This window comes from Capra hircus, chromosome 18 (assembly GCF_001704415.2).
Source record: "Capra hircus breed San Clemente chromosome 18, ASM170441v1, whole genome shotgun sequence".
Taxonomy (NCBI): Eukaryota; Metazoa; Chordata; class Mammalia; order Artiodactyla; family Bovidae; genus Capra; species Capra hircus.
The window spans coordinates 60,008,823-60,029,856 of NC_030825.1; the positions used below are offsets into that span (position 1 = coordinate 60,008,823).

Consider the following 21,034-nt stretch of genomic DNA (forward strand, 5'->3'; position numbering starts at 1 on the left):
AATCCCATTAGACAATCCTGACAGGAAGTATTTACAGATGGCAGTTCTTTTGTTCGGGATGGAAAGCATAAAGCAGGTTACGCCGTGGTGACTGCTGAACAGGTTTCAGAAACAAAATCTCTCCCCCAGGGAACCAGTGCTCAGTTAGTGGAGCCTGTGGCTCTGACCCCGAGCTCTAGAGTTAAGCAAAGGGCAGCGAGTAAATATCTACATGGATTCTAAGTATGCTTATTTGACTTTACATGCTCATGGTGCAGTATGGAAAGAAAGAGTTTAAAACAGCAACAGGAGAACGTATTAAGCATTTCAAAGAGATTGAGAGACTTTTAACTGCTAAGCTGCTGCTGCTGCTGCTAAGTCGCTTCAGTTGTGTCTGACTCTATGTGACCCCATAGATGGCAGCCCACCAGGCTCCACTGTCCCTGTATTCTCCAGGCAAGAACACTGGAGTGGGTTGCCATTTCCTTCTCCAATGCATGAAAGTGAAAAGCGAAAGTGAAGTCGCTCAGTCCTGTCCGAGTCTTAAGAGACCCATGGACTGCAGCCTACCAGGCTCCTCTGATTTTCAAGGCAAGAGTACTGGAGTGGGGTGCCATTGCCTTCTCCGTTTAACTGCTATATATTGTCCTAAAGAAGTAGCTGTTTTGCATTGCAAAGGGCACAGCAGGGATGGGAGTAAAGCAGCTGAAGGTAATCAGCTGGCTGACTGTCAAGCCAGAGAAGCTGACACTTTATTAAACCCCTTCACTGTAGATGCCTTTGATCTGGACAGATCCTGTGGAACAGGAAAAACCACAATATACTGAGGAAGAATTAGAAAGATATGAGAAAAGATGAGCAAAGATTGCAGATAAAGGATGGTTACAGTCTGAGGATGGGCGATTAATAATTCCTGAAAGTGCTCAAAGGAAAATTCTTAAGGGTTTACACCAGAGTTTTCATTTGGGTGCAGAGAGTATTTACCAGATGGCTTCTCGTTTGTTTGAAGGTAAAAATGTAATGAAAACTTTAAAGAACATTACCAAAAGGTGTGAGGTTCGTCAGAAACATAACCCAAAGACTGAGAAGCTAGCAATATGTGGATTACAGCGAAGTGGAAAGTATCTTGGAGAGGGCTGGGAAATTGATTTTACTCATATGCCAAAAGCTAATTGATATTCTTGCTTACAAGTTTGGCTAGATACTTTTACTGGATGGATTGAGGCTCTTCCCTGTCATATTAAGCAGGCTAAGGAGGTTATAAAGATTTTAATCCATGAAACTATCCCCAGGTTTGGGCTGCCACGGAGCCTTCAGAGTGACAATGGCTCCGCATTTAAAGCTGCTGTAACTCAGGGAGTATCTAAAGCTCTAGAAATAGAGTATCACTTACACTGTTCCTGGAGACCCCAATCCTCAGGAAAGGTTGAAAAATCTAATGACATTATCAAAAGACATCTGCGCAAATTAACTCAAGAGACCCAGGAAAATTGGATTAAAGTCCTACCCATAGCTTTAATGAGGGCTTGAACTGCCCCCAAAAGGAGGGACTGTCCCCCTTTGAATGTAGTTATGGAAGGCCTTTCTTACGCACAGACATCGTTATAGACCCTGAGCCTTGGAATTAACTAGTTATGTAAGTCAGCTCTCAGCTTTTCAACAGGCAATAACAGAACTCTGGGAGACGACTCCTGACCTAGCCTCTGAGTCAAGCAAGCCTTTATTTGAGCCAGGAACCGAGGTCCTCATAAAAACACTGAGATCTGGGGGCCCATCCCTCGAGCCCCTCTGGGAAGGCCCTTACCAGGTTATTCTTTCTTCTTCCACAGCTGTCAAAGTGTCAGGAATTGATTCGTGGGTACATCACACTTGAGTTAAGAGGCGGCACCCTGACCAGAACTAAGTGACTTCATTTTATGTCTTTACTTTCTATGCTCTGACTTTGTACTTTTCAGATGTGCTTGATAATCTATGTGAGCCTACTTCTGCTGACTCCAAAAATCCTGAGTGTGCCGTTTGATCCTCAAGACAATGCCTTCCTGTCCTGGGCTCACTCCTACGCTGCATTCCACAATTGGTCTAACTGCTGGATCTACGGAGTGCTCCCCTCTTCATCATGAAAGGCTTTTGCGGTGGACATCTCCACTTCAAGAAAGACTTTCTCGAAGTCTCTGAATACCTTCGACAACAATCATATGTGATGCCTCTTCTTCATCTGATGACATCTACCAACCCTAAAATGGACTGGTGCAACACTTTGTACTTTAACTACGGACATAAGGTGACTTTTGATTATACATTGTTTCGGTTTAATGACTATTTCACTACACATAAGGCAAATAGGTCTGGATCTAATGGTTTTTTACCTGATGTTTATCAAATATGAGATGAGGTTACATGGCTAACTCCTGAAAAAGGATGTCTAGTATCTACTGCCCCTATATGCTGGGAACAAACAGAGCCATCCCCAAAAGTCAGCCAACAACTTCATTACAATGATTGGAAACAATAGGGATTTTTGCCTCAGGAAGTATGCAATGTAATCATTTCCATGTCTTCCAACCCCAATTCAAGTCCTCCCTTTGTCTGGCCAGGCACTAATTGGGACTGGATATCTCAGTCAGCTGCCTTGCTCCAAACGGGACCTATTGGATATGTGGCTCTTACCTATGGGCATGGCTTCCCCTTGGTTGGATAGGGAGATGCACCCTGGGTCTAGCCTTTATTCACAGCTTTATAATTTCAGAGCTTCCAGAAAAGCCTGCTAATTTACCCCACCTTAAAACTCGGTGGGCAAGGTCTGTATTTCACTGGTATCATTATTTGGCTGCAGTCTTTGTTCCCTCCTTTGGAACTACAGATGTTATGCTACGAGTGGATCTTTGACAAATGTTACTCAACAGGCATTACAGGATTCTCAAAAAGCTATTTCCGCTCTTAATGCAGAACAAGCACAAATTAGAAAGGTGGTTTTACAAAATAGATTAGGTTTAGATATTCTGACAGCTGTGCAAGCAGGAACTTGTGCCATTATTCATACCCAATGCTGGACATATAAACCTGATATGAGCACTAATGTTATTCATTTGACTAAACACATGAACAAGATGATTGAGGCTATGGATATTCCTGAAGCCTCAATTGCCTCATTTTGGGAGATGTTAACTAGTGCCCCAAGGTGGAAAACTATCTTATTTACAGTATTCTGATTGTTTTGTTTTTGCCGTTTGCTCCCTGCATCTGTAACTGTGTAACTGGATTTGTTTCTAGTTGCATGAAAGCTTTTAAGTTACAAATGGCTGTGTTAGGGGAAGCACACTGATTGAAACCGCCTACCCTGGCCAGGCACCACAGTAACTATTTGCATGAGTTGTTTTATGACAGGAGATCCTGATAAGGAATACAGAACTAATGAGCCACCTCCAACCTGAAGAGTTCGGGAAAGGTCGAAAGGAAACACAGAGTGTCTGTCCACTTCCCAGAATCTCTCTGGCTAGCATCCATCTTGGCTGAGCCATGCGTGTGCCACCAGGAAAGACTCCGAATTAGAATGACTGGCCAAACACCACCCTGAAACTAAACTCATCACCATAAAACCCAAGACTCCGACCCACATGGCTGAGCAGTTCTCCTGGGTTCCCTTACCCTACTGCTCTCCACGCAGGTGCCCTTTCCCAATAAAATCTCTTGCTTTGTCAGCACATGCGTCTCCTCAGACAATTCATTTCCAAGTGTTAGACAAGAGCTCAGTTTCAGAGCCTGGAAGGGGTCCCCCTTCCTGCAATAGTTGTTCTAACTCCTGCTACTGCTGCAGCTGCTTCCAACTACTATTTGGGGGCCCTGGATCAGACATCTTCGGTATGAGGGTTAGGAGAATATGTTGCCTCACCAATTTAAGGACAACGCCCCTTGTCAGCTTGGAAGTAGTTATGGAATGAGAACGATGCCCCTTTCTCCTAGGCAACATAATTCTTCTAAAAGAAAAGGGGGGACTGAGAGGGTAACAGGCAGGAAGGCCAGGGGTCTTCAAATGGAGGAAATAGGCTGTAAGTGTCAGACAGTTTTATCTCTCTTAAGCGGCAGGAGCAAACAAACTAGTGATACTTTTTTCCTTCTTTATACAAATTTAAAAGGAGGTTTCTCTTAACATACTTGTTGCCATAATGACACCTGGTTTCACCTGAAGTTAACTGTTCTCAAACCTTGAGTTAACCAATCCATTTTTCTTATGAAAATGTTTGTCTTAAGCTATGTGAGTGGACTATACACCTACCCCAGACTCTGTCTTCAAGTCAGTTCCGCCTAATGACTGAGAACCTACTTCACAAACCAGTATGTTATACTCAGATACTGTTCCCCTAACCTATGTAAATAAAACTATTTGTGTGGTAATCTGCCCTTCTACAAGATTCAAGTTAATCACTGTATGGCCTGGGATGAATCACCTGGTGCCAAGATTATCCCAAAATGCATTTTATGGATGAGAGGCCTGGTGCCATTCTGAGTTTTAAAACCTTCCTTTTCTTCATTAACAGACTGCTAGTGACTATAATGGCAGCCCACTCCAGTACTCTTGCCTGCAAAAAGTACTTGCCATGCAAGTACTCTTGCATGGATGGTGGAGCCTGGTAGGCTGCAGTCCATGGGTTTGCTAAGAGTCTAAGAGTCGGACACAACTGAGCAACTTCACTTTCACTTTCATGCATTGGAGAAGGAAATGGCAACCCACCCCAGCATTCTTGCCTGGAAAATCCCATGGATGGTGGAGCCTGGTAGGCTGCAGTCCATGGGGTTGCTAAGAGTCTATGAGTCGGCCACGACTGAGCAACATCACTTTCACTTTCATGTATTGGAGAAGGAAATGGCAACCCACTCCAGTACTCTTCCCTGGAAAATCCCATGGATGGTGGAATCTGGTAGGCTGCAGTCCATGGGGTCACTAAGAATCTAAGAGTCAGACACGACTGAGCGACTTCACTTTCACTTTTCATTTTCATGCACTGGAGAAGGAAATGGCAACCCATGCCAGTATTCTTGCCTGGAGAATCCCAGGGACAGAGGAGCCTGTTGGGCTTCCGTCTATGGGGTTGCACAGAGTCGGACGCGACTGACACGACTTAGCAGCAGAAGCAGCCCCTCCATTCTTAACCCTCTTCCACAGCCCTCCTCACCAGATCTCTGTGGGTTGTTGCAGAGCACTGGCTTTGGGTACCCTGCTTTGTACATTGAACTTGCACTGATTATTCTATTTTACATATGGTAATTTACATGCTTCAGTGCTATTCTCTCAAATCATCCCACCCTCACCTTCTCCCACTGAGTCCAAAAGTCTATTCTTTACATATGTGTCTCCCGTTGTTGCCCTGCATGTAGGATCACTGGTACTATCTTTCTAAATTCCATATACATGCATTAATATACAGTATTTGTCTTTCTGACTTATTTCATTCTGTATAATAGACTCTAGGTTCATCTACCTCATTAGAACTGATAAGCGAGGTGACATTTTTGCTAAGTATGGCACAAAATAGTCTATGATGATTTACTACTTACCAAAGAAAATTTCAAATGTATGAGATGAAGGGAAGAAAGCACTCAGGCAAGGAATGAATCTGAAAAAATTAAAAAAAAAAAAAAAAAGCAACTGAGAAATATTTCTAATCTAAAAATCTGGTGTCAAAGTTTAAAAAAAATGTGGAGAATAATCATAGTTAGAAAAGGATGATAAGAGTAGTATACTGGAAACTAAAAAAGCTTATTTCTGAACTTAAAAATGAGCACAGAAACTGAATGAATTAAGACCTATTCCAAGCTACAAAAAGCACCATACATAACGAAAACAACTGTGAATCCGTTTTTAAAACAAAGTGTTTCTTTAAAAATGCTATCCAATAATGATACAGTGGATAAGAATCTGCCTGACAATGCAGGGGACATGGGTTCTATCCCTGGTTCAGGGAGATCCCACAAGTACAAGCAACTAAGCCTGTGCACAACTACTGAGCCTGTGCTTTAGAATCTGGGAGCCACAACTCTTGAGCCCATGGCACAATACAGCCCAAAAAATTCATCAAAAAAACAAAAAATGCGACCACAGACTGACACTCTAGAGTCAGTCATTTCTTGCCCCAGGTCTCTTCTTCCCTGACCTCTGTCTCATGATAGGACAAGGGAAGGGGGTCACTCACAACTCAGTGAATCAAGCCACTGCCCCAGGCTCAACAGGGTTTGCAAATGAAAGTCATCTTCTGCCACAACTAATAAAAAAGACACAAGCCTTATAGACAGGAGTTTTGAAATTCTCATCCTCCTTTGTATAACTAAAAAAATCATCTGTATCCAAATAACTGGCCACACCTGGATCGAGCTTACCCCCCTGTTCACCTAGCTCCCTATTTCATCTGGGTCTGGTGTCTCTTTTTCTCCCCCTCTGCTCTCCTGCTGCTCCTGTCCTATTTCCTCCCTCACACGTGTCCTGTCCCAGGCGGCTGCATTCGTTCCCCCTCGAAATGCTCTCCCTCTCCAACCTTCCTGAGTCTTTCAAAAATCCATACCTAAGTCTGCCTCTTTCCTCCCCCATTTAGGCTCCCTCTCTGTGCTCCAGATTACTCCCCTTCTCTCGCTGTGACTCTCCCTTCCTCCCCACTCTCTGGCAGGCCATGTGGCTATGCTTCCTTCCAGCCCTTTCTTCCTCTGCTCCTTACCTTTCTCTGCCAGCACCATAAAACCGGCCACCTCAGATTGAGACTTGAACCCTTGTGGCGGGACTCCAACCGGGTGAAAACACAACTCGGGACTCTAACCCAAGAGGTCTGGACTCAAACCTGGCCAAAACCCTGTTAGGGACTCTCCACCTCTGACGTCCCTCATCGCCCTCGCCTCCCCGCTCCCATCACTGAGACAGGGCAGTTCTCCCTATGCTGTTTCCCAGTCCCTGGAGATCTGGCTTTCTAATTTATTAATACTTCTCTATTTTACTCACCTGGCTATTTTCAAGGCTTAACCTCTTTGACTTGACTATCCCTTTGCAAGTCCCTCAGCCAGTCTCAGTTTTCCCATTGGTTCTCCCTGATGCTGTTCTCCTCAGTTTCAGTTATTTCTCACAGTCCTTCTGACTCTGCTTCTCCTGATCCTCCTGCCTCCTGAATTCACTGAGTGGGCGACAGAACGAGACGCCCCCGGACCGGAAGATCACCTTTTCCCCCGAGTTGAACTGGGCATGGAACAGCACTGGCTGTCACATGGCTGGCCCAGGTCACCTACCCTATGAGGGGTGAGGGGACGGGCTGACAGGAAAGGAGGCTGCTGCGAGGCAGAAGGACCGGAAGGACCGGTCTCGGGAGACCCGAGGACAGAGGGGCTGGGAGGGAGGGGGCTCGGGAGCGGGGCGGCCTCTCCGGAATCCCAGGACCGGGGAGAGGGCGCGCGGCCTATCTGGGCTCTGCCTCCAGCGGTCGAGAAGGTGACGCGGCGAGCGCGACTCCAACTCGCGAGAGAGGGCTTTACTTGGCGAGGCAGAGGTAAACAAGCGTTTTAAGCAGGAAAATGTCGCCAGAGGCGGTGTCTACGCGCACCGAGGGCCGAAACCGCCTCAGCAACACTTAAAACCCAAACGAAAAGATAACTGGGCCGCAACGGCAGCAGCAGCGGCGGCGTTTATTCCGGGCCGAGAACCGGGTGCCAGGGTGTTCAGGTCGCTGGCAATTCCCACACCATGAGGACGAGTGAGCGGGCGCAGAGGTGGGGACTGGAAGGGTTGCGAGCTCTGCAAACTTACTCTAGAAGGAAGCGTAGGCGCCGCTCGGGGACCTCGGCTCCGCGCTCTCCAACTTCCGGCTCTGTGTGAAAGGGCTTTTGGTTTTAGCGCCCAGGCTTCCGACCAGGGGCGGGGCGAGCATTCGCTGTGCGCAGAGTTCGTGGGAGGGGCGGGGCGCGGAGGGGGCGGGGCCTGTTACCTTGACAGCATTAAGTTACCCTCTGTAACAGTGCTCAGGTAAAAGCTTCAAGTTATGTCAGAAGCCAAGATACTTCCTCTTAAAAGGGTTTATTCTCAATAAAAAGCTGTTTTTCACAGCATGTTGTGCTCAGATCTTGCTAGTGAGGCTGAAGCAATTCAGGGATCGGGGAACTTGGGCAGTTTTAAGAAACAAGAATGGGACTAGTCTCTATATTACAAATACAAAACTCTGCCTGGGTAGAAATGGGCCATTCCCTACTTACACGCTACAAAACAGCAAACTTAGAATAGGGCTGAGTTCAACAAACTCAGGGTCAGTACCTGGGTGTCTGAGATGGAGGACTTAAGGGATGTGATCATTTGGGTCATTAAGCACAGCCTTTTAAGAGCAAGACTCTTTAAATGATTATAAACTGCGTTATTGTTTCTTTTATCCAACGTGTTTTAATTATTTCCCCTTTCTAAACCCAACTCTTTAAAACAGTGACATAAAGGGGGTTGTATAAGCAACTCTTACAATGACAAATATCATTGTGTAAGTTTAAGCTACAGACAAAAAATTAACTGATACCTATACTGTGAAAAGATTATCACAATAAGTTTGCCTAGCATCCATAATTTCGTATAGATAACCTAAAAATGATTCTCGACAGTGGATTCACCAATGATTTATCAGATACAACGCCAAAACCTCACGCCAACAAAATAAAAAGAGGTAAATTGCACACATCCTAATTATCAAATATTGTGCAGTAAACCATCCCCAGCAGTGAAAAAACAATGTACACTATAATACAAAAAAATTGCCAAGCATATATTCAATAATAGTTTAACATCAAGAATACATAAAGAACTCTAAAAAGTATGCAGGGGCCGTATGCAGGGATCACCAATTCCATCATAGGGGTAGAGGAGCTTTCTTAATCAACCATCCCACATACTGCAAATAAAATACAAAGAGTAACATAAAATAGAAACTTAATGACAAAAATAAAAGACAATCATTTATAATGCATACAAATATAAAAAAAAGGAAAGTAGCTATGCCTTGAAAAAAAACAAATGATGGTTCATCACTGAAGTTATCACTCCACTACATAAGCTCTGTCATTAAGTTGCTACAAAATTAAGTGTGGAGGGAGAATGATCAATAGCACCCAGGTGACAAGCATGCAGCATCAGCAACAGTTTAGTCAACAGCCTCACAAATATGAGGGTGTGAACCTGGACAGTACGCTTGTCAGGAGAAGTTCCTACACCTCTTGGTGAGGCTCAAAGGGCATGGTGATAGTACACGTGAACAACACTATCACAGTGCCCTTCATGCAGGCTTCTCTGACATCACTCAAAGCCAGAAAAAGATGTACAGGTCAAGGTCTTCAGATACTTTTTCATATCACAGAACACGCTGACCTCTATACTAAGTAGCTTCAAGTGGTAATTCTGTATGCAGCAGGAAAATATTACAACCAATAAGGGAAAGTATTCTCCTTTAAAACTTTTCTCTTACCCAGTAAACCCACACCACAGAGAGTCCATGAGGAGCTGCCCTGTAAACACAGGTGGATTACCACAGCAAAGACACTGGACATGACTTCAGACCCTAGAGCCACATACTTCCAAATCAAATTTAAAAGGAAAATTATACAAACTAAGGAGAAGGCAAAGTCAGGAAGAGTCTACATTCCCAGACTAGATAGACCAGTACAGTGCTCGCTTCAGCAGCACATATACTAAAGTTGGAACGATACAGAGAAGATTAGCACGGCCCCTGCGCAAGGATGACACACAAATTCGTGAAGCATTCCATATTTTTGAAACGATGCTCAACATCACTCATTATCAGAGAAATGCAAATCAAGACCACTATGATGTACCATTTCACATCAGTCAGAATGGCTGTGATCCAAAAGTCTACAAGCAATAAATGTTGGAGAGGGTATGGAGAAAAGGGAACCCTCTTACACTGTTGGTGGGAATGGAAACCAGTACAGCCACTATGGAGAACAGTGCGGAGATTCCTTTAAAAACTGGAAATTGAACTGCCTTATGACCCAGCAATCCCACTGCTGGGCATACACACCGAGGAAACCAGAATTGAAAGAGACACGTGTACCCCAATGTTCATCGCAGCACTGTTTTTAATAGCCAGGATATGGAAGCAACCTAGATGTCTATCAGCAGATGAATGGATAAGAGTGTGGTGGTACATATACACAATGGAGTATTACTCAGCCATTAAAAAGAATTCATTTGAATCAGTTCTAATGAGGTGGATGAACCTGGAGCCGATTATACAGAGCGAAGTAAGCCAGAAAGAAAAACACCAATACAGTATACTAACACATATATATGTAATTTAGAATGATGATAATGATAACCCTGTATGCGAGACAGCAAAAGAGACACAGATGTATAGAACAGACTTTTGGACTCTGCGGGAGAGAGAGAGGGTGGGATGATTTGGGAGAATGGCATTGAAACATGTATACTATCATGTCAGAAATGAATCACCAGTCTAGGTTTGATACAGGATACAGGATGCTTGGGGCTGGTGCACTGGGATGACCCAGAGAGGTGATATGGGGAGGGAGGTGGGAGGGGGATCCAGGACTGAGAACTCATGTACACCCATGGCAGATTCATGTCAATGTATGGCAAAACCAATACAGTATTGTAAAGTAAAGTAAAAAAAATAAATTAATTAAAAAAAAAAGACCAGTACAAGAGTGGAAAACTATGAGATATGGGGGTCTTATATCCTAAGACCTTGAGATGGGACTGTTTGGTCCACCCAGAGATGCCAAGCTAAGAGTCTGAAAGATTCACACGTATTCCCTTTGTTGGACTGCTGTCCTTACAGTTTTCCCAAGTAACAGGCACAGAAGATCCAATCCACCAGCTTATTCCACACACCCTGACATGTATGGCAGCAAAAGGAGAACAGCAGAAACGGCTGAGCGATCTCAAGAGGCAGACAGGGACTAAGACAGTTCATTACAGGTTCTGAGGTGCCAGATAAAATTAAAGAGCAGCCAGTACTTTCCCATTTTCCGATTCTATCTTCCAACTATGACAACTGGGAATAAAGCAGCACCGGATCAGGGGTTAGACGCTCGGGGCATCAGCTCTGATCTATATGGACTAAGAATTGAGTAGCCAATAGATCCAAGCCCACAAAGAGAGAAGAGGGGGCAAGGCAGCCCACCTCATGCTCCTCACACTCAAGAACAACCAGCTCACAGCAGGGGGATGGCGAGTGTTGTGGATACAAACCGTGCCTTTGTGTCTGATGGAGCTGCAGCACCACTGGCGGGTGAAAGAACACATGATACATGTTGAAGGACAGGCTGAGGACTCGGGGAAAGGTTAAGCTTCCTCTGGGACTTTAATAAAGAAACTTCTCTTTGGCCAAAGAGCTGAGAGAGTCAATTCTGAGGTAGGTTGAGAAGTCCGGGGTACCCGAGGAGGAGAAAAGGGTCTGGGGCTCTCGAGGAGGATAGAAAGTGGTCTGGAATTATCAAGGAGGAGAAAAGGACAAACTTTTTTCTTTAAGCCCAGAGCTGATGATTACACAACAAAACAACTCCGCTTAAAACTCTGTACTAAGCAGAGACATTACTTTGCCAACAAAGGTCCGTCTAGTCAAGGCTGTGGTTTTTCCAGTGTTCCATATGGATGTGAGAGTTGGACTGTGAAGAAAGCTGAGCACCAAAGAACTGATGCTTTTGAACTGTGGTGTTGGAGAAGACTCTTGAGAGTCCCTTGGACTGCAAGGAGATCCAACCAGTCCATTCTAGAGGAGATCAGTCCTGGGTGTTCTTTGGAACAGAATCTATGTCAGATTTTAAAGCTGAAACTCCAATACTTTGGCCACCTCATGTGAAGAGTTGACTCATTGGAAAACACTCTGATGCTGGGAGGGATTGAGGGCAGGAGGAGAAGGGGACGACAGAGGATGACATGGCTGGATGGCATCACTAACTCAATGGACATGAGTTTGAGTGAATTCCGGGAGTTGGTGATGGACAGGGAGGCCTGCTGTGCTGCAGTTCATGGGGTCACAAAGAGTTGGACACGACTGAACGACTGAACTAAACTGAAATAATATAACAAAAATGTATCCTGCTTGAGGACAGGTTTCTCCTTGAGAACCTTCTGACTAATCCTGTCATCTTGAAATGTAAATTCTGGGCATGGGTCTGGTAAGAGCTTTACAACCTTGAGACATTCTTTTGACTTACTGTAATAAGCAGTTGAGAAACTATATAGCTCCCTTGCTAAGAACAGTGAGGAGGGGCATTCTCCATCCCCCTTCTGATGTGTATGTCAGAAGCTTTCTCTGTCCCATTTCATACTTTAATAAAACTCTGCTACAAAAAAGCTCTTGAGTGATCAAGCCTGGTCCCTGGTTCCAAAGCTATATCTTCTTCTTTGGAGATCATGAATCCAATGTTGTTCACCATAAGCTATCATTTCTATGTACCATTACAAGACATTTCCAACCACTATTAACGTTGTGCTTTCCTCTCTGCCCTGAGATCTCATGTCTGTTCACACTTTTGATACATTCCCGTCCATTTGGGGTCTTGTTTTGTTTTCAAAACAAGTATCTCAAACTAAAATATATGATGTATGGGTTGCAGCTGGCGGAGGAAACTGTAATTTAATACTGTAGTCACTGCTAAAGGGAACTGCAGCCAGGGGACTGCTCCTTGGAAAAAAAGTTACAATAGAACTACATGGTTTATTAAAAAGCAAAAGAATCACGTTGCCAACAAAGCTCCCTATAGACAAACTATGGTTTTTCCAGTAGTCAGTTAGGGATGTGATTAAAAAAGGGATTTGAGAATTGGTCCATAAAGAAGGCTGACCATAGAAAAACTGATGCTTTTGGTATGTGGTGCTGGAGATCAGTCTTGGGTCAATCTGAAAGGAGACCAACCGTGGATATTCATTGGAAGGACTGATGCTGAAGCTGAGGCTCCAATACTTTGGCCACATGATGCAAATATTGGACTCACTGGAAAAGACCCTGAGGCTGGGAAAGATTGAAGGCAGAAGAATGGAATGATAGAAGATGACAAGGTTAGCTGGCATCACCAACTCAATGGACATCAGTTTGAGCAAACTCCAGGAGATGGTGAAAGACAGGGAAGCCTGGCGTGCTGCAGTCCACGAGGTTGCAATGAGTCAGTCATGACTGAGCGACTAAACAGCAACAACACACCACTGATAGAGCATAGACTGGAAATTTGTGGAGCGTGTGTCTGGTTTTTTTCCAGGGAAACAGGGGGCCGAGTGGGGTTCCTTAATCAGCGATAATGAGGAAGGGTGGCTTTGGGCAATAAAGCCTTTTCCTGGAAGTGAAGTGGGAGAATTTTTTAATCTTTGCTCTTTTCCATAATTACAGGATCCGAATTAAGCTTCAACTCTGTCATCAGAAGCTATCAGTTCAGTCCAGTCCAGTCGCTCAGTCGTGCCCAACTCTTTGTGACCCCATGAATCGCAGCATGCCAGGCCTCCCTGTTTATCAACATCTTCCGGGGTTCACTCAGACTCACGTGCATCGAATCCGTAATGCCATCCAGCCATCTCATCCTCTGTCATCCCCTTCTTCTCCTGCCCCTAAGCGCTCCCAGCATCAAAGTCTTTTCCAATGAGTCAACTTTTCGCATCAGGTGGCCAAAGGACTGGAGTTACAGCTTTAGCATCATTCCTTCCAAAGAAATCCCAGGGCTGATCTCCTTCAGAATGGACTGGTTGGATCTCCTTGCAGTCCAAGGGACTCTCAAGAGTCTTCTCCAACACCACAGTTCAATAATATCAATTTTTCGGCACTCAGCCTTCTTCACAGTCCAACTCTCACATCCATACATGACCACTGGAAAAACCATAGCCTTGACTGGACGGACCTTAGTCAGCAAAGTGTCTCTGCGTTTGAATACGTGATCTAGGTTGGTCATAACTTTCCTTCGAAGGAGTCAGCGTCTTTTAATTTCATGGCTGCAGTCATCAACAGCAGTGATTTTGGAGCCCAAAAAAATAAAGTCTGACACTGTTTCCACTGTTTCCCCATCTATTTCCCATGAAGTGATGGGACCGGATGCCATGATCTTCGTTTTCTGAATGTTGAGCTTTAAGCCAACATTTTCGCTCTCCTCTTTCACTTTCATCAAGAAGCTTTTTAGCTCCTCTTCACTTTCTGCCATATGGGTGGTGTCATCTGCATATCTGAGGTTATTGATATTTCTCCCGGCATTCTTGATTCCAGCTTGTGTTTCTTCCAGTCCAGCGTTTCTCATGATGTACTCTGCACAGAAGTTAATAAGCAGGGTGACAATATACAGCCTTGACGTACTCCTTTTCCTATTTGGAACCAGTCTGTTGTTCCATTTCTGGTTCTAACTGATGCTTCCTGGCCTGCATACAGATTTCTCAAGAGGCAGGTTAGGTGGTCAGGTATTCCCATCTCTTGAAGAATTTTCCACCGTTTATTGTGATCCACACAGTCAAATGCTTTGGCATAGTCAATAAAGCAGAAATAGATGTTCTTCTGGACCTCTCTTGCTTTTTCCATGATCCAGAGGATGTTGGCTATTTGATCTCTGGTTCCTCTGCCTTTTCTAACACCAGCTTGAACATCAGGGAGTTCACGGTTCACGTATTGCTGAAGCCTGGCTTGGAGAATTTTGAGCATTACTTTACTAGCATGTGAGATGAGTGCAATTGTGTGGTAGTTTGAGCATTCTTTGGCAATGCTTTTCTTTGGGATTGGAATGAAAACTGACCTTTTCCAGTCCTGTGGCCACTGCTGAGTTTTCCAAATTTGCTGGCATATTGAGTGCAGCACTTTCACAGCATCATCTTTCAGGATTTGAAACAGCTCAACTGGAATTCCATCACCTCCAATAGCTTTGTTCATAGTGATGCTTTCTAAGGCCCACTTGACTTCACATTCCAGGATTTCTGGCTCTAGATTAGTGATCACATCATCATGATTATCTGGGTCGTGAAGATCCTTATTTTACAGTTTTTCTGTGTATTCTTACCACCTCTTCTTAATATCTTCTGCTTCTTTTAGGTCCATACCATTTCTGTCCTTTATCGAGCCCAGCTTTGCATGAAATGTTCCCTTGGTATCTCTAATTTTCTTGCAGAGATCTCTAGTCTTTCCCATTCTGCTGTTTTCCTCGATTTCTTTGCATTAATCACTGAAGAAGGCTTTCTTATCTCTTCTTGCTATTCTTTGGAACTCTACATTCAGATGCTTATATCTTTCCTTTCCTCCTTTGCTTTTCGCCTCTCTTCTTTTCACATGTATTTGTAAGGCCTCTCCAGACAACCATTTTGCTTTTTGCATTTCTTTTCCATGGGGATGGTCTTAATCCCTGTCTCCTGTACAATGTCATGAACCTCATTCCATAGTTCATCAGGCACTCTATCTAGCAAATCTAGGCCCTTAAATCTATTTCTCACTTCCACTGTATAATCATAAGGGATTTGATTTAGGTCATACCTGAATGGTCTAGCAGTTTTCCCTACTTTCTTCAATTTAAGTCTGAATTTGGTAGTAAGGAGTTCATGATCTGAGCCACAGTCAGCTCCTGGTCTTGTTTTTGTTGACTGTATAGAGCTTCTCCATCTTTGCCTGCATAGAATATAATCAATCTGATTTCGGTGTTGCTATAATACCAAGAAAAGTCAAAGAAGATAAATATACATGTAATAGTTAAAAATGGAACCTTAGGAATATTAACCCAATAATAATAAAACAACAACAAAGGCCTGAGAACCTCAGTGTATGTACATCAGAACATCAGTGAGGAGCCTTGGGTGTTCCTTTGGGCTGTGTTGTGTCTGGTCCTGTCACATCTTAGAGACATCAGTATGTGTTGAAAGACGTTCCTCTCAATCAACAAGTCAGGGGTCTGGGTTGAACCAGAACCCAGAGGTTATATTGACGCCAAAATCCTGGCTCTCTCTGAACAAATGCCAAACTGAAATACTTGAAATACAAACACAGAGTTATGGAGGAGTAAAAGTGGCTTTCCATATGTGTGAGGATAAAAGAGAACACTTTAGGCCCCCTCCTTGGTGAGTAGGGAGAGGTTATATCGTCCGCTAGGGATATATGCTAAGGATCAAGGCAGTAACAGTCTTGTATTCTTGTTTCCTCTGCAAAGTTGTAAAAGGATGGGGTTGGTGACAAGATGAAGTTTTGTGCAGGGTCTTAGGTGGTCTGGTTTCATAATCAGTGCAGTGGTAAAGAATGCACCTGCAAGTACAAGAGACGTAGGTTCGATTCCTGGGTCGGGAAGATCCCCTAGAGGAAGAAATGGCAACCCATTTTGTGTCCATTGGGTCAAAAGAGTTGGAACGATTGATCCCGTGTCAGCACCCTTCTTTGATCAGCAACTGTTCTGCCCTTTGGAACTCACAGAAGGTCATGGAGGCTGCAGTCCTGTCTATGAGAAATGCGAACCAAAAAGACCTTTGTGCCTGGGAGCCCCACAGGCCCCTGCTCTGCAGCCTCAACACTAGGAAAAATATTTTCCATTTTGCCATTTCTCTGGTGATCACGGAAAAAAAAGTCTTTGCACAGCACCCTGGATATTATGTGTATGATTAGACAGTAATGAACTATCATACTGATGTAACTAAATTATCCCCTTATCTCCTCTTTTACCAGCTGTGCTCTGGTGAAGAAACAGCTGCTGAGAATAAGTCTTTCTTCATTAATAAAGTGAAAAAGCAGTCAGATATTTTCTGTGCCCTGAGAAAGCAAGCTGCGTGTGAACTGTCCGTGTTCCAGATGCAGACAGCACACATGGATGTGGACAGATGTGGTGTTACCTTAAAACGGTTTGGCCCAGACACCTGGGGGAAAGTCTTCATGAAATTTCAAGAGTAGATGTACTGAGGATTTAGCACATATGAAGTTGTAAATACAAACTGAACTGAATTATCCAAGAAATACTCAACATTGTTGGGAAAACAAAATTAAACACCAAAGTGAATGGGCCTGGAAATGATCATACCGAGAGGGTAACACGCAGGAAGGTCAGGGGTCCCCAAATGGAGGATACAGGCTGCAAGTGTCAATGTTTTTTATTTTTCTCTATGTGGCAGGAGGAAACAAACTGCAAGTGTCAGGTATTTCCCCCTTTTCTATTCAAAATTTTAATTTTGTAAACGAGGTTTCTCTTAAAATACCGTGTTGCTATGATGACACCTGGTTCCACCTGAACTTAACTTTTCTCAAACCTTGAGCTAACCAATGCGTTTTTCTTATGGAAATGTTTTTATTAAGCTATGTTAATGAACTATGTATTTACCCTAGACTCTTCAAGTCCGTTTGCTAAAGAGACTCAGAACCGATAGTGGCTCAACAAATCAGTATGTTTTACTCATACAATTATTCTCCTAATCTATGGTAATGAAACTATTTATTTGTTTGGAAACCTGCCTTTCTTCAAGATTCAAGTCAATCGTTTTATGGCCCAGGAAAACTCACCTTGTGCCAATATTATCTCAAAATGCATGTTGTGGGTGAGGGGCCTGGTGCCAATCTCTGAGTTTTGAGACATTTCCTTTCTCCAATTAGCAGCCTGCTAGTAGCTATATAACATTCCGCTAAAGACTAGCAGGGGGGCACTCTTTCTGTTCCCTTCTGATGTCTATGTCAGAAACTTTGTCTCTTTTATACTTTAATAAAACTGTATTACACAAAAGCTCTGAATGCTCAAACCTCATCACTGGCCCCGGACTGAATTCCTCTCCCCTGGATGCCAAGAATCCCGGAGTCTTTCACAGCTCAGCAGCCACCTTTCAATACTAAGTGAATAAGTCAGAAAAGAGGACGACAGAGGATGAGATGGCTGGATGGCATCACCGACTCGATGGACATGAGTTTGAGTAGACTTTGGGAGCTGGTGATGGACAGTGAGGCCTGGTGTGCTATGATTCATGGGGTCACAAAGAGTCGGACACAACTGAGCGACTGGACTCAACAGAAGTCAGAGAAACACAAAGATTAGACAGCACTTATATTTGGAATCTGAAAAAAGATACCAATGAATTCATTTACAAAACAGAAACATCCGATTGTATAGCATAGGGAGCTCTGCTCCATGTTATGTGGCAGCCTGGATGGGACAGGGGTTTGGGGGAGAATGGATACATGCATATGTGTGGCTGAGTCCCCCGACTGTCATTTATCCCGATCCCTTAAAAGATATGAATCCTCTTGGGACCCAGTAGTACCCTACAGCCAGACACACCTCACCCCACAGTATAAATCCACGTCACTCCGTCTCGTCTTTGCGCTTTTATTACAATTTGAAAGGAGTAGGTTCACAATGCTTTGTTAGTATCAGGCACAGAGAAAACTGAATCAGTTATATTTTTAAAATTATTACTTATTGCCACATAAATTAATGGCTATTTAAGCATGACTGTACACTAAAATGTTTGTCCCAATGGTTATATTTGTAAGGTTTTTCTCTAGTATGAATTCTACGATGAATTACAAGGATTGAATTTCGATGAAGGCCTGCCCACATACATCACATTTACACGGTTTCTCTCCAGTATGAACTACAAGGCCTGAATTTCGACTAAAGGCCTTTCCACACATATCACGTTTATATAATTTCTCTCCAGTATGAATTCTCCAGTGAGCTAGAAGCCTTGCATTTACACTAAAGGCCTTGCCACATAGATCACATTTATATGGTTTCTCTCCAGTATGCCTTCTCCAGTGAATTACAAGTATTGACTTTCGAGTACAGCCACGGCCACATACTTCACATGTATATGTTTCGCTCCAGTATGAGGGGTCTGATGAACTGTACACCTTGCTTTTCGACTAAAGGCCTTTCCACACACACCACATTTATATGGTTTCTCTCCAGTATGTACTCTCGGATGAACCACAAGCCTTGAATTTACACTAAAGGCCTTGCCACATACATCACATTTATATGGTTTCTCTCCGGTATGCATTCTCCAGTGAATTACAAGTATTGACTTTCAAGTATAGCCACAGCCACATACTTCACATGTATATGGATTCTCTCCAGTATGAACTCTCCGATGAACTACAAGCCTTGCATTTACATTAAAGGCCTTGCCACATAGATCACATTTATATGGTTTCTCTCCAGTATGCATTCTCCAATGAATTACAAGTATTGACTTTCGAGTATAGCCACAGCCACATACTTCACATGTATGTGGTTTCACTCCAGTATGAAGGGTCTGATGAACTATACACCTTGCTTTTTGACTAAAGGCCTTTCCACACACATCACATTTACATGCTTTCTCTCTGGTATATGCTCTCCAATGAACTAAACGCCTTGAACTTACACTAAAGGCCTTGCCACATACATCACATTTATATGGTTTTCCTTCGGTATGAATTCTCTGATGAATTAAAAATATTGACTTTTGAGTATAGCCACAGCCACATACTTCACATGTATACGGTTTCTCTCCAGTAGTACTCTCCAATGAACTACAAGCCTTAAATTTATACTAAAGGCCTTGCCACACACATCACATTTATATGGTTTCTCTCCAGTATGAACTCTTTAATGAATTCCAAGGTACGACTTTCGAGTAAAGCCATGGCCACATACTTCACATGTATACGGTTTCTCTCCAGTATGAAGGGCCTCGCTTTTTGCCTAAAGGCCTTTCCACACAGATCACATTTACATGGTTTCTCTCCAGTATGAACTCACCGATGATGTTGCAGCTGTGTATGCTGTTTAAAGCAGTGGCCACATACAGCACATTTATATGGCTTTTCTCCAGTATGATTTCTCCGATGAACAATAAGGGTTGATTTATCATTAAAAGACTTACAACATATGTTACATTTATGTGCTTTTCTTCCTGTATGGATTCCTTGATGTCTAGTGAGTTCTGCTGCTGCTGCTGCTGCTAAGTTTCTTCAGTCGTGTCTGACTCTGCATGACCCCATAGAAGGCAGCCCACCAGGCTCCACCATCCCTGGGATTCTCCAAGCAAGAACACGAGAGTGGGTTGCCATTTCCTTCTCCAATGCATGAAAGTGAAAAGTGAAAGTGAAGTCACCGAGTCATGTCAAACTCTCAGCGACCCCATGGACTGCAGCCTACCAGGCTCCTCCATCCATGGGATTTTCTAGGCAAGAGTACTGGAGTGGGGTGCCATTGCCTTCTCCGAGTGAATTCTGAGTCCTGAAGAAAAGTTATGTTACACTCATTACAACTCTAAGTATTTTTCTTCTGTGCTTCCTGGTCTCGTACCAGTTCTGAGGGATGTATAACAGCACTCTCTTGTTTGTGAGAATTGCCTTTACAAACACTATGAGTTCTCTGAGGTGGTAAACCTGAGGTGCTACTGTTGATATTCACCACAACCTGACTACATTCAGAAACTGTCCCTTCAGATTCAAGTATCTGCAACTGATCCTGAAAGCTTGATCCATGCCTTTCAACAGGCTTATTTCCTGCATCACTTCTACCATCATGATCTCTTCTATCGGTGAGATTTTTGTTATGGGATAGAGAGGTTTCTCTGTCATTTCTTTCATCATCTGTCCACAGAGACTCAAAATCATGCATATTTTTCTGTATCTTTCTGAGGAAATAATCTTCAATTTCATGGCTTTCAGCTCTTCCAAACATCACTCTTTGAAAAATTTCTTCTTTACCACTGTCTCCTTTTGCCTGTAATTTCTTGATCATATGTATTGAGACAATCTACAAAATATAAACACCATATGCATTCTATCAATTACAATTCATAAATAGTTTCATGCTGAATACATGGTATTATACCAAAAGGCATATCCATGCTGAACAGAATTAGGCATCTTCCCAATGATGATCTTAAAAATGTTTCAAACACTAAACCAATAGAACTCTTTAAAAATCAAAGAGTAATCACATGTAATCCAAATTAATTTTAGGGTACCTAGCTTCAAAGATACATTTAGAGCATATTAATTTTTTCCAAACTCATGTCAGTTCTTAAAGAAAAGGGTATTTTTGCACCATGACTTCTAAACTCATTCTACTTGGTAGTAAACACACTGTTGTCTCC

General features: G+C 43.3%; 1 pseudogene; it reads right to left on the reverse strand.

Moving 5' to 3' along the window:
• LOC108638081 overlaps nucleotides 1-20,676 on the reverse strand; it is a 56,518-nt pseudogene extending 35,842 nt beyond the window's left edge.